We start from the raw sequence: 15,543 nt of genomic DNA, 5'->3' as shown, positions 1-15,543 counted from the left end.
ACCCTCGCCCAGCAAAGTCTTGCCTTGGGCACATTTAAAGGGTACCTTTCTTCCATTTCAGCCTTCCTGTGGTTGCTGGATCAATCCTTGCTGTTCAAGTCACCTGTTATGACTTGTTTCCTGAAAGGTTTAACCCCTTCGACGCTCATGACGAGCCCAGCTCGTCATGGAGTTTCCATTGGTTTCAATGGAAATTACATTGACCCCATGAACATGCCTTAGCATCCAAGTGGTTAAAACACATTTACCCCTTCATCTTTCATCATGCCCAATGGGACCTGGATTTAATCCTCACCTTCTTAATGTGCTTGCCCTTTATACCTCTGCACAGCTACCCTCTGGGACTGCCGACCATCAACCAGTCTTCCTTGTGACTATAACATCTGCCAGGAGGGTTAGCAAATTGCAGGTGCTTTTGATTCACCCCCATATTCAACCTTTTTCCCAGACAAACTGGTACTTAGGACCTGTGCCTTCTTTTTACAAAAAGTGGTTACATCTTTTCTCACCAGGTAGAATATAACACAGCTTACTTTCTTCGCCCCCCTCATCCTACCAAGTGAGAGAAGAGACTGCACATCATGGACCCTGTTAGAAGCGGCTGTCTCTAGTTGGCAGAGGTATACACTTCTGACAAATAGGGACACACCTTTTCTAGTCAGGGCAAGGGGATCACCCACTTAGATAACCCCTGCTCACCCCCTTGGTAGCTTGGCAAAGTAAGACAGGCTTATCTCAGAGGATGTGTGTTAAGCATGTATGACCACATACAGTAATAAAGTGAATACACTACAAATGGACACGACACAGTAGTATTATAAAAATAAGGTTGTTTATATAAGGCTTAGCACAAGATCAAATAACGACAAAAATATACCACAATCCTAATAAATACTCTTGGAAGGAAAAATAATAGTTCAAGTGTAGTTTCTTCTTAGCACAAAGACTTTAGTAACAAAAGCAACTCTTCTTCTTTAAATCACAGTTCTTGGCAACAATGTAACCCCCACGGGAGTCACAGGACGTTGAGGCAAAGTTAATCCAAAGGTTCGATGTCGACCGCGAGGAGAGCTACGACCCCCACAACACAGTACCTTGGAAAAGTGAAGCACACGATCATCAGCGGCGTCGAGATGTCCGGCGTCGCGTCTTCGGCGTCGATCGGGCCTTGGAGTCGGGGCGATCTGCAGCGGCGTCGACAGATGTCAGGCAGGAGCAGCGCTCCCGAGGTGAAGCAGGATACGGCGTCGTCGTCGATTTCGATGATGATGTTGCAAGAGTGAGCAGCGCTCACGGCGTCGAGAGAGCTCGGTGTCGAGACGTCGGTAGCGGCTTCGCTACTAGCGTCGATCGGGCCCGGCGGCCGGCGTCGAAGGTGCGGGACACGGGAGCTGCACTCACGATGTCGAACTGGATTCGGCGGCGTCCGTCGGCGTCGAGATTGCTGGATTCTTCAGAGGTGCTGGACTTTCAGGTTCCAGCAACAAGCTCTTTTAGCAAATGATGAAGTCCTTTAACCCTGTGACTTCAACAGGAGGCTGGCACTCTTCCAACCTTTGGATATTTCCTTGGCAAAGCTTGAGAGTGCACACTCAGTTCCTCTCTCCTGGGTCCTTGGCAAAAATAAAGAAGTAACTGCAGGATTCCCCCAACAAACAGCACACTGGCAGAAGGGGTAGGCAAGTCCTTGGATCAGCAGGCTTCTTGTCCTTGGTTCAGGTTTCCTTGTCAGAAGTGATCTAAATCTTTGGTTCAGGGGTCCTTCTCTTATACCCCTTTTCTGCTTTGATCCCTTTGTCCATGCAGGGGAAATTCCCCCCATCCTGGGTTTGTTGTGGGTGTTGCAAGGCCAAGGCACCTGGCCTATTCACTGTGCAGGGCAGGGTCTTCAGCCGCCCAGCAGGAAGTGGAGCCAGCATTGTCACTGGCAGGGGCAGGGCCATCAGTCTCCCGGTAGGAGGTGGAGCCAGGATTGTCCCTGGCAGGCACAGAGCCATCAGTCGCCTGGCAGGAGGTGAAGCCAGCATTGTGTCAGGCAGGGCAGGCTATCAGGAGCTACTCTTCCCCTACTCTCAATGCAAATGCCTCACTTACCCCACACTGACTCATTCAGACCTCTGGAGCCACCCAGCTCCTGTCACACGCACACCAAACCAGCAGAGACCAGTAGACAGTCAGACAAGAAAATAGCCACTTTCTAAAAGTGCTATTTTCAAACACAGAGTCTAAAAACCATCCACCCAAACGGATGCGTTATTAAACTCTGAGTTCAGGGATACCAAACTCGACATTGCACCATGCTCCCCGAGCCCGCTAGGATTATACCATTTAATAATCCTGGCAGCCCATTCTAACTTATGGAGAGCAGGTAACCTTACAATAGTGAAAAACGAAGATGGCTGTAATTCACTATTAGGACATGCCACACACATCAGGGCTTGTCCTACCTTATGCTTACAATGCACCCTGCCCTTGGCCTACCATAGGGGTGACTAACATGAAGTTAAGGGAAGGTTTAGGGACTGGCCAGTAGGTGTACTTGCGCAGCCTGCGTGACAGTACCAGACTGCACGTAGGTCTAGCAATGGCAGACCTTTAGACATATTTTACCAGGCTGCTTCTGTGGGTGGCACAACACGTGCTGCAAGCCCACTAGCAGCATTTGTATTTACAAGCCCTGGAACTCCTGGTGCACTCTACTAGGGACTGACAGTAAACCAAATAAGCCAAACATGGAATCCAATCAATATTAATTTCACATAGGGAGCACTTGCACTGTGGCACTGATCAGCAGTGGCACAGTGCCTAAAGCAATATACCAGCAAAACATCGTAAACAGAGGAGGCAAACAGAAAAAATGGAGGAGAGACTCATGCCAATGATGCCAGGTCTAACACGTGTCCCCTTCAGCTGAAATGTGGGGAGAACTACCCTTACCCTAGGGAGTCCTCATCACTAAGGCGGAAAAATCTGGACAGACCATCAGCATTGGCGTGATCTGTACCAGGGCGGTGTTCCACCGTGAAGTCCATCCCTTGTAGGGAAATGGACCACCTCAACAGCTTTGAAATCTCACCCCTCATCTGCATCAACCATCTGAGGGGCCTGTGGTCTGTCTGAACCCGGAAGTGAGTCCCAAACAGGTAGGGTCTTAGCTTCTTCAGCGCCCAGACCACAGCAAATGCTTCTCGCTCTATCGCACTCCACCTCTGTTCCCTGGGAAGTAACCTCCTACTGATGAAGGCTACAGGTAAGTCTCGGCCCTCTTCATTCACCTGAGCTAGAACAGCTCCCACGCCATGCTCTGAAGCGTCCGTCTGGACAACAAATTCTTTAGAAAAGTCAGGTGCCTGGAGTATGGGTGCCGTGCACATTGCAGTTTTCAGGGTGTCAAAGGCCGTCTGACAGGCGTCAGTCCAGATCACAAGTCTTGGCTGCTTCCTGGAAGTCAGCGAAGTCAAGGGGTGCACAATATTGCCATAATCCTTGACAAACCTCCTGTAGTAACCCGTGAGACCTAAGAAGGCTGGATTTTGGGTGGTGCCCAAGCCAGGATGGTATCAATCTTGGGTTGCAGGGGGGCCACCTTGCCGCTCCCTACTTGGTGCCCCAAGTACACCACTGAACCCTGCCCAATCTGGCACTTACTGGCTTTGATTGTGAGGCCTGCTCTGCGCAGGGCCAACAACACTTCCTGGAGGTGGCGCAAGTGTTCCTCCCAGCTGGCGCTGAACACTGCTATGTCGTCCAGGTAGGCGGCACTGAAATCCTCCAGTCCAACCAATACCTGGTTAACCAACCTCTGGAAGGTGGCAGGGGCATTCTTCATCCCAAAAGGCATAACCCAGAACTGGTAGTGCCCATCTGGTGTGGAGAATGCTGACCTCTCTTTTGCCCCATCAGTCAAGGCGATCTGCCAGTACCCAGACGTTAGATCAAACGTACTAAGGTACCGGGCAGCCCCTAACCGATCTATGAGCTCATCAGTTCTGGGGATGGGGTGCGCGTCAGTCTTGGTGACTGAATTGAGTCCTCGGTAATCCACACAGAACCGAAGTTCTGGTGAAGCACCAGGCACTGCAGCCTTCGGGACCAAGACCACTGGGCTGGCCCAAGGACTGCTAGAGGACTCAACCACCCCTAAAGTAAACATTTTGGAGACCTCTTCCTTGATGTATGCTCTGACCTTGTCAGTCACTCTGTAGGCCTTGTGCTTCACAGGAGTGCTGTCCCCGGTGTCCACATCATGGACACACCACTGAGTGACACCAGGAATCAAGGAGAACAGATCAGGGAATTGTCCCAACAGTTGGCGACAATCTTGCTGCTGCTCAGGGGTCAGTGTGTCAGAGAGGACAACACCATCCACTGACCCATCTTGCTCTTTTGCATACAGGAGGTCAGGAAGAGGCTCACTCTTCTCCTCCATTCCAGCATCTGTAGCTAGGAGCATGCCCACTTCGGACCTTTCTATGTGGGGCTTTAAGCGGTTGACATGCAGTACCCGCAAGGGGTTCCTGGGAGACTTCAAGTCCACCATGTAGGTGACATCGCTCTTTTTCTCCACAACCTCAAATGGTCCAGTCCACCTGTCCTTGAGCGCACAAGGTTCTACAGGGGACATGACCCAAACTTTCTGACCAGGCTGAAGCTCCACCAGAGTGGCATTCGGGTCGTACCACCGCTTCATCTCTTCCTGGCTGGCTCTGATTTGCCTGAGCTAGATCTCTGAAGCGCCGAGTCTGGTTCCTAAAGGCCAGCATGTAACTGTATACATCCTAGGGAGGTTTCCTGGGAGATTGCTCCCCGACTTCTTTGACCAGACTCAAAGGTCCTCTTACCGGGTGTCCATACAAAAGCTCAAAGGGGCTAAACCCTAGAGACAGCAGGCATGGCAAGAGGACGTCCCATTTACGCCTCATTGGTTCTTCAAGACCCATAATCATGCCTTTAAGGGTACGGTTGAATCTCTCAACCAACCCATTACCTTGAGGATGGTAAGGAGTGGTGAACTTGTAGGTTACCCCACACTCCTTCCACAGAGACTTCATATAATTGGAAATGAAGTTGGTGCCCCGTTCTGACACCACCTCTCTGGGGAACCCCATTCGGGAGAAAACACCCATCAGTGCCCGTCCCACCATGGGGGCCGTCACTGTTCTGAGAGGGATGGCTTCCGGGTACCGTGTGGCATGGTCCACCAGGACCAGGATGAACCTGTTGCCCAGGGCTGTTTTTGGGTCCAGGGGCCCATCAATGTCAATCCCCACCCAGTCAAAGGGGGTACTGACGACGGGAAAAGGTTGGAGGGGAGCCTTCTGCTTCCGCCAGCTTTTCCCACTTGCCTGGCAAGTTTGACAGGTTTTGCAATGGATATCTGTAGCCCTTCTCATCTGAGGCCAATAAAAATGGGTGACAAGCCTGTCATAGGTCGTGTCCTTCCCCAGATGTCCAGCTAACGGAACGTCATGAGCCAAACCCAGTAGGAAGGCTCTGAAGCGCTGGGGTACCACCAGCACACGGGCTGACCCAGGCTCAGCAGCCTTAGGCTCGTCATACAGTTCTCCCAGTAGACCAAATGTGACCCTGACTGATCACCTGTTGTCTGGGCTGAGGCCTGCTGCCTCATACCCACAAGAGAAGGGCACACTTTTTGTTCAGCACAAAATTCTTCCCTGGAGGGACCACCATCCTGCTGCCAGTGGGTCAGCTCGGGCAGGTCTCCCAGTTCAGCAACTTGTTCCCCTGTGGGTTCCAGGGCATCCCCCTCAAGGTCTGCCTCCTCCTGGACCACAGGAACTATGGGGGCCGGTTTCCCGCGCCTTCTGCCTCTTCTCGTCACAGCTGGGTCCTGGGCCATATTTTCAGGCTCCGGGACCCCATCAACACCCTTACTTGCTGTCATCGATCGAGGGGTTGCACACACCCACTCTTGCACACCCAACATTTTCAAATGTGTCTCTCGCTCCACCTTGGCCCAAAGGGAGTCCTCCAAATCATTGCCCAGGAGACAATCAACAGGAATGGCGGGCCTTACAGCAACTTGAAGAGTACCTGAACCCCCCCCCCCCATTCAAAGGGAACCTGAGCTACCTCACACTCTCTATGGGAGTTGTCAGCAGCTATAATGGGGTAAAAAGCATGAGGGACCACCTGCTCTCTGGACACCAAGTGACACTTGACAGCTGTCACACTCGCTCCGGTGTCTCTGAGAGCTTCCACCCTATGGCCATTAATGGTCACCCACTGCCTATATTTCTAAGTGTTACTAGGCAGAGGGGGTGGGGGGACCATTTCCATGTCTCCTAAAGAGACCAGGGACATCTCTGCGGGGCCTTCCCCACCAGGGGCAACCATCTCCTCCCCTCCCAGGGCTACACTCGCCAACTGACAGGGGGGTGCACGTGGTGGTGCATTAGAGTTCCTCATGGGACACTGGGGATCATAATAACGGTGTCCCACCTGCTTACAAACGTAGCAGGTCATTGGGCCCCTATGAAAAGGTTTACCTGTCGGGGCCTCTGGCTTCTTTACTGGGGGAGGCTGGGAACCCTTCCCTTGGTTCCCTTGGGGATTACTTTGAGGCCCTTTCTGGAACTCCCTCTGTTTACCCTTGTCCCCCCCCACTCTTCTGCTGGGGACCCTGCCCACCTTTGGCTGAGTCTCCCACTGGACCCTTGTGGACCCTGGTACTGACCCAGCGGTCCGCCTCCTCAGCAAGTTTTCTAGGGCTAGATATCTTGCTATCAATAAGGTGCTGGCGCAGCTCTGGAAAACAGTTATTAGACAAGTGCTCCCAAGCAAACAAATCATAAAGAGCATCATAACTTTCCACTTTGCTGCCCTCTACCCAACCATCCATGGCTCTGCAAAAAAATGACACATATTCAACCCACGTAGTACCAGGCAATTTCTTACATTCTCTAAAGGCTTGTCTGTACTTTTCTGGGGTTAGGCCATACCTTAACATTAAAGCATATTTCATATGAGCATAAGACTTCCTATCCTCAACAGGCATGTCCAACAGGGTATCTCTTCCCTCATTCACAAAGCGACCCCACAACCCCGCTCCCCAATCCTTCTCAGGGACCCGGTGGGCCAACAATGCTAACTCATATGCTTTAAACCATTGGCCAATATCTTCATTCTTATGAAAATCTTTAATAACATCTTTGGGAAAATAAAACCTACTTTCTGCAGGCACAGACGGGATGCTGCCACCAGAGGGAATTCAATTCAAAATTCTTAGCTTTGAGCTCCATCTCCCTCACCATTTTCTCACGTTCAAAAGCTAACTTTTCTCTTTCAAAATCTAACCTTTTGATCTCCATATCAGCTTCTCTCCTGCTTCTTGCATTTTCTAACTCCAACTGCCCTTCTTTCTTAAGTTTTGCCATTTCTAACTGGTATGCTCGCTCCTTTGCCCTGTCTTCCAATTCTTCAGGAGAATGACCCTCGGAGGAAACACTACTGCCGGGAGAGGACCCAGGCCCATTCACGGGCACCTTCTCTTCCCCTTCCTCTGGCGGTACCACCACCGGATCAGAGGGATCTCTGGCCTCTAACCAGGCTTCCAGTGCTTTGCGAACTTCCCCTTTGTTTTTGCAGCTTGTGGTAGGAACTTTCAACTGCTCGCAAAAGTGGTCCAATTGCTTTCTGTTGTAATCCTTTATCTTCTTCCTATCAAACTCCTCCACAACAACAGGGGTAGTGACTCCAGCATCACTCATGGTCAAAACTGGCAGTGTTCAAAAATCAAGCTCCAGGAAAGCGGAGAACAAAAATAGAATATCCAACCAAAACAGATTGTGGCTGCGCTATGGTCTGATTTCACTATGTAGCGCACACTAATCACTGCACATGGGTCATAAATGCAAAGTTCAAATCCTCACCGCTGGCCCACCAATGTTAGAAGCGGCTGTCTCTAGTTGGCAGAGGTATACACTTCTGACAAATAGGGACACACCTTTTCTAGTCAGGGCAAGGGGATCACACACTTAGATAACCCCTGCTCACCTCCTTGGTAGCTTGGCAAAGCAGACAGGCTGATCTCAGAGGCTGTGTGTTAAGCATTTATGACCACATACAGTAATAAAGTGAATACACTACAAATGGACACGACACAGTAGTATTATAAAAATAAGGTTGTTTATATAAGGCTTAGCACAAGACCAAATAACGACAAAAATATACCACAATCTTAATAAATACTCTTGGAAGGAAAAATAATAGTTCAAGTGTAGTTTCTTCTTAGCACAAAGTCTTTAGTAACAAAAGCAACTCTTCTTCTTTAAATCACAGTTCTTGGCAACAATGTAACCCCCACGGGAGTCACACGATGTCGAGGCAAATTTAATCCAAAGGTTCGGCGTCGACCGCGAGGAGCGCTACGTCGAGCCCGGAGTCGCAACAGACCCCCACAACACAGTACCTTGGAAAGGTGAAGCACACAATCATCAGCGGCGGCGAGATGTTCGGCGTCGCGTCTTCGGCGTCGATCGGGCCTTGGAGTCGGGGCGATCTGCAGCGGTGTCGACAGATGTCAGGCAGGAGCAGCGCTCCCGAGGTGAAGCAGGATACGGCGTCGTCGTTGATTTAGATGATGATGTTCCAAGAGTGAGCAGCGCTCACGGCGTCGAGAGGGCTCAGTGTCGAGACGTCGGTAGCGGCTTCGCTACTAGCATCGATCGGGCCCGGCGGCCGGCGTCGAAGGTGCGGGACACGGGAGCTGCACTCACTATGTCGAGCTGGATTCGGCGGCGTCCGTCGGCGTTGAGATTGCTGGATTCTTCAGAGGTGCTGGACTTTCAGGTTCCAGCAACAAGCACTTTTAGCAAATGATGAAGTCCTTTAACCCTGTGACTTCAACAGGAGGCTGGCACTCTTCCAACCCTTGGAGATTTCCTTGGCAAAGCTTGAGAGTACACACTCAGTTCCTCTCTCCTGGTTCCTTGGCAAAAATAAAGAAGTAACTGCAGGATTCCCCCAACAAACAGCACACTGGCAGAAGGGGTAGGCAAGCCCTTGGATCAGCAGGATTCTTGTCCTTGGTTCAGGTTTCCTTGTCAGAAGTGATCTAAATCTTTGGTTCAGGGGTCCTTCTCTTATACCCCTTTTCTGCTTTGATCCTTTTGTCCATGCAGGGGAATTTCCCCCATCCTGGGTTTGTTGTGGGTGTTGCCAGGCCGAGGCACCTGGCCTATTCACTGTGCAGGGCAGGGTCTTCAGCCGCCCGGCAGGAAGTGGAGCCAGCATTGTCACTGGCAGGGGCGGGGCCATCAGTCGCCCGGTAGGAGGTGGAGCCAGGATTGTCCATGGCAGGCACAGAGCCATCAGTCGCCTGGCAGGAGGTGAAGCCAGCATTGTGTCAGGCAGGGCAGGCTATCAGGAGCTACTCTTCCCCTACTCTCAATGCAAATGCCTCACTCACCCCACACTGACTCATTCAGTCCTCTGGAGCCACCAGTTCCTCTCACACGCACACCAAACCAGCAGAGACCAGTAGACAGTCAGACAAGAAAATAGCCACTTTCTAAAAGTGCTATTTTCAAACACAGAGTCTAAAAACCATCCACCCAAACGGATGCGTTATTAAACTCTGAGTTCAGGGATACCAAACTCGACATTGCACCGTGCTCCCCGAGCCCACTAGCATTATACCATTTAATAATCCTGGCAGCCCATTCTAACTTATGGAGAGCAGGTAACCTTACAATAGTGAAAAACAAGGATGGCTGTAATTCACTATTAGGACATGCCACACACATCAGGGCTTGTCCTACCTTATGCTTACAATGCACCCTGCCCTTGGGCCTACCATAGGCGTGACTAACATGAAGTTAAGGGAAGGTTTAGGGACTGGCAAGTAGGTGTACTTGCGCAGCCTGCGTGACAGTACCAGACTGCACGTAGGTCTAGCAATGGCAGACCTTTATACATATTTTACCAGGCTGCTTCTGTGGGTGGCACAACACGTGCTGCAAGCCCACTAGCAGCATTTGTATTTACAAGCCCTGGCACTCCTGGTGCACTTTACTAGGGACTGACAGTAAACCAAATAAGCCAAACATGGAATCCAATCAATATCAATTTCACATAGGGAGCACTTGCACTGTGGCACTGATCAGCAGTGGCACAGTGCCCAAAGCAATATACCAGCAAAAACATCGTAAACAGAGGAGGCAAACAGAAAAAATGGAGGAGAGACTCATGCCAATGATGCCAGGTCTAACAGACCCAAAAAGCGCTGTCATTTTACATCGATTGTACCAAAGACTTGGGTGGACTATCAACTTTTTGTGCATTTTATGGGTGAATGAACTATCTCCAGATGGATTGTCCCTTTAGTAAAATCCACATCGCAATGGCTTGAAAGCAGCCCCCTGAGGGCTTAACAGTGCATTTCATCAGAGATAAAGCTGCAACTACTGTGCTGGCTAGAGGAGTCCCAGTTCTTTATATTTGTTAGGCAGCTACGTGGGCATTGCTGTACATGTTTGCCAAACAGTATTGTCTCTACAGTCAGGTCAGAGTGATGGCATTTTGCTCTTTCAGTCCCACAGCACTTCTTTGTGTAATATAGTCTGCAGACACACCTCCTGGGAGAGATTGTTCATCTATCTATTCCACGGTAAGTAGTAGATCTGTCAGCCTTAGGTTGATCTTCCCCCTAACCTTTTGCCTGCCTATCTTCCCTTTTTGCTAATTCTTTTTGTTAGCCTTAGGATCTAAGATTTTTACCATTCAGACGAGAGCTAAATTGCACGTGCTTCTCCCCTTAACATGGTAACATTGGTGTATACACAATTGGCATATTTAGCTTACTTGCAAGTCCCTTGTAAAGTGGTATACCATATACACAGGACCTGTAAATTAAATGCTACTAGTGGGTGGGCCTGCAGCACTGATTGTTCCACTCACACACGCAGCCCTTTAAACATGTCTCAGGCCTGCCACTGCAGAGCCTGTGTGTGCTGTTTTACTGCCACTTCAACTTGGCAATTAAAACCCTTTCTAAGCCTGAAACTCCTCTTTTATTGCACATAAGTCACCCCTAAGGTAACCCCTATGGTAGCCCATAGGGCAGCAGGGTGCTGTGTAAATAGAAAGTAGGACATGCACTTTTATTTGTTTTGCAAGTCCTGGTAGTGAAAAACACCTACATCTGTTTTTCACTCTTCTGATGCCTACTCCTCTCAAAGGTTAACATTGAAAATTCCTTAATACCTTTTAAGCTGTAATTGTGATTAGAAAGTAGTAGCTGTGCCATGTTTTATATCTTTGAAGATATAATGATAAATCCTCTTTACTGGTAAAGCTCGATTTAACATTATTATTTTAGAAATGCCCCTTTCAGAAAGTGGACATATCTCTACTCTTATAGCTCTGTGTGCCTGCAGCCTGTCTCCAATACATTTCTGGGGTGGGTGACAACTAAACGTTGTGCATTCCCTCTTGACAACTACAAACACAGGAAGCGTAGGTATATTTGAGAACTCATCTGCATTCTGATGGCTCTCCCTGGGCACTTACACCTGAATAGGCAGTACCATGTCCCCAAAGAAAGGTATAATTACCCCTTATTGATAGTCTGGAACCAGGACTGGGAAGAAAATACCTCTATGCACTTCAAAGACACTTCTTCAAAGTCACCCCCACTTCAAAGGCACAACTGAGTTTAAGTACTAGGTCTATGACTACCCCATATCAGATACCTCTGGACCTGTGTCTGGTCTTTGTCCAAAGAACTGCTATACTGCTACAAGGACTGTCACTTTGCTGGGACAGCGTGTCCTGGAAAGATTGCTCTTCTGCTGTGCTGCCTGCTGCTCTCATACCCTCCTGAGGGAGAGTTGGACTCTGCCTTGAACCCAATGTGATCTCCAAAGGCTTGCTGACTTGCTCCTGTTGCTTGAGACTCAGTGATATTATCAAAATATCTACACCTGCTCCTGTGCCTGGTTCACTGCAAGTGGACCCAGATTCCTGCACCAGAGAAAACAATGCATCTCCATTCTGCATGTAGCAGACGCGGAGCATCAACTCTGTTGTTGGAGCAGAATCAGCACATCACACTCCTAACCAGAGAATCAGCTCCAGAAACCGACATATTGAAACCGCTCATCACCACTGCAGGTGAGTGGATAGATCAACGCATCCCATCAACAGCGTGGAGAAACCCGGCGCATCGCAGAAGCAATGCATCTCAGCTTTGGCACTTCTGCAGTGCGACCAGATAACTCCCTTAGGCGCTTATTGCTTTTAACTGCTAGAACTCTTTTTATTCCTTAAGTATTAATATCTCAACTTCTACTTATTGGATTGTTTTCATTTTCTCATCTTGATTTATTTATAAAATTATTGCCTAGTTTTCTAAACCAGCCTTGAGTCTTTGTGTGGTGTGTTCATTGGGTTACTTTGTGTTGTTTTGCACAAATAAATATTGCTTCTCAAGGTAAGCCTGCCGGCTCTGCGCCAACCTACAAGAGGGTGAGCACAGGTTAACTTTTAGTGGGTATCTTACTTACCCTGACTAGGATTGTGGTTCTTGCTTGGACAGGATGTGTGTCTCTGCCAACCTGAAACTCAATTTCTAACATTGGTGATCAGCCATGAGGTAGGACTTTTGTTTCTGCAATGCCTTATAGTAATTCAGTGTTCACTACTACTCTACTAAAATCCAATTCAAACTCTTTTTAATTCTCCCTATTTGGCTTTTACATTTTTTTCTAAAACCATATCTCTCTCTCTCTGTAGAAACAGTACCTGCACCTGCAGTCATATATTTTGAGCTGGTCAAGTTTGAAAACTACAAAGTGGCCCAGCTCAATGATGTTTGCAAGAGATTATAACTGTCCATTAAAGGTTTCACCCGGAAGATGTACTTTCATGAGGCTTTGAGAGCCTGGACAGAGACCCGTGATGCAGGGGTTGAGGTCCCAGAGTAGGAGAAGCAGCAAAATTGAGGAAAAGGATAAGACTCTGATCCTGGAATCTGCTATGGAATCGGGGTCTACTTGTGGAGGGGGCCAACAACTTGCTTGACGCATGGGTGGTTCCTAGAGCACGGATGAGCATTTCATCAAGGAACCTATCCCCAGAGGAGATGGCCGACAGGAGGGAGAAGAGAAAGCTCAAGCTGGAGTTTGCTAAGCTAGAGTAGGTGCAGAAAAGTCATTCCCTAGAAGAGTGAAGGCTAGCTATGGAGGAGAGGAAGATGTCCCATGAGTTGAACCTGAGAGATCTGGACATAAGAGTCCTACAAGTGGGGCCCAGGAGTAATGGTGGCACCATACCGGCAGTGTCGCTAGTGAGTCACGGATCTATATACCCAAATGCTAGGTGCCCAGTTATGTGGTGAGAGATGACATAGCAATGTGGTTGGCAGCCTTTAAAGTAGCTCATAGACTGCACAGGCCCCTGAGGACTCCTGTGGTTGGAGTTTAGGGAGGTACATACCTACAGTAGGGAGGGACGCACTCCTTAAAATAGAGTTGGGAACCAGACATTCTACACTGCAATGAAGGGTATCTTAGTCAGCAAGTTTGGACTGACCCCTGAAAAGTCTAGGCAAAGGGTTCAGGACCAGCCACAAGATCTCATAACAGGCATGTGAGGATTTCTCAGATTATGCTAGCAAGGCAATGAAGGGCTGGGTGGGGGGCAGCGAGGCATATTATTATTCAGGGTTGTACAATTTGATTTTGAAGGAGCAAAAGCTGGATACTTGTTTTACAGAGCTGCGCCAACACCTGGTTGATAGCAAGTTTACTGATCCCAGGAAGCTTGCTAAGGAGGAGGACATCTGGGTCAGCACCGGGGTATCCAGGAAGATATAATTTGCAGGGGACTCTCAAAAGGGTGGTCAGGGTTCCCATCAGATGAAAGAGGGGAGAGATAAAAAGAAGTCCCTCAAAACAATTCATAGGGGAAGTGCCTCATTCCCAATCTGGCCACCAGAAAAAGAACTACCATGACAAGTGTCAGAAGTCTAAAAGTCCAAAATGCTATAAGTGTTTTGAGTAGGGGCACTACAAGGGGGATTCCAAGTGCCCAAAAAGAGAATCACCTACCAGTGGAGGAAAAGTTCCAGGGGTGGTGATTATAGTGCTGGGAAAGGAGGCTATCCCTGTAAGTGGGGAGGGGAAGTGCAATGGGGTTACTCTAGTTTTCCCGGGTGACTGTGAGATGGTTCTAAGATCCATATGCCCTCTAATACTACGAAGTATAGGCAATGGCTCACTATCAATGGCAATGTGATGAGGCTCTGAGGAACACAGGTTTTAGCGTGCCTACAGTAAGGAGTCAGCTGATGTCCCCAGATCAGGTGATCTGCAATGTATTCTACCAGGTTGTGGTGGCTGACAATAGAAATGGTCACTATCCAGTGGTCCTTGATCCATTTGATTGGGGGGGGGTTCAGGTCTTCTGAACGTTGCAGTGAGCCCTGTCATGCCTGTGGTCTGTTTGTTGAGTAATGACTTTAAGCACACAACCTGGAAGGAAGTGGAGCTCAAGGCTCATGTGGAGATGTTGAGTACCTGATTGGATCTGAGCAATCACAAGGTCCTTGACTGTCCAGGATGGGAGTCAAAAAGGGCCGGAGCCAGAAAAACGGCCCAGTCAGCTGCTAAGAAGGGGAAAGGAAGAGGGCCTGGGAAACTAGTCCCTGAATGTCTTCCAGTGCGATGAATGGGGCCCCTGTAGTGGTTGCACTGGAACCCACTGAGGAGGGCATTGCTTCCCTTGATGACTTGCCAGAGCTTGCTGAATGGCATGTGGAAGGAGGAGCAAAACACACAGGATGATGGACGGAATATTGCACAATGGCAAAACATTCACCCCCAGTCACGGATCTGGGTTTAATCCATCGTTATTTTGCTCACCAAGCCACCCCAGTTCAGACATGGCCATATGCAAATTAGTCTTGACCCTGTGCCTCATGGGAACAGTCCAGACCGAACTGCCAAGCCATGTCTTCCCTGGACCGGACTCAAGCATCCTAGGACCGGTTTCTGGCTATCAGCCGTCTTCAGCCAGGATAGCTTGACTCCAGTGGCGTAGTGAGCACGGGACCCACGTCCGGGCATACCCTTCGCACATAGGGTGAACAGCAAAACACACAGGATGATGGACGGAATATTGCACAATGGCAAAACATTCACCCCCAGTCACAGATCTGGGTTTAATCCATCGTTATTTTTCTCACCAAGCCTCCCCAGTTCAGACATGGCCATATGCAAATCAGTCTTGACCCTGTGCCTCATGGTAACAGTCCAGACCGAACTGCCAAGCCATGTCTTCCCTGGACCGGACTCAAGCATCCTAGGAACGATTTCTGGCTATCAGCCGTCTTCAGCCAGGATAGCTTGACTCCAGTGGTGTAGTGAGCACGGGACCCATGTCTGGGCATACCCTTCCCACATAGGGTGAACAGCAAAACACACAGGATGATGGACGGAATATTGCACAATGGCAAAAAATTCACCCCCAGTCACAGATCTGGGTTTAATCCATCGTTATTTTTTTCACCAAGCCACCCCA

The sequence above is a fragment of the Lissotriton helveticus genome, chromosome 11, assembly GCF_964261635.1.
Source record: "Lissotriton helveticus chromosome 11, aLisHel1.1, whole genome shotgun sequence".
In the NCBI taxonomy this organism is placed as follows: Eukaryota; Metazoa; Chordata; class Amphibia; order Caudata; family Salamandridae; genus Lissotriton; species Lissotriton helveticus.
This window is presented reverse-complemented; position numbering follows the sequence as displayed.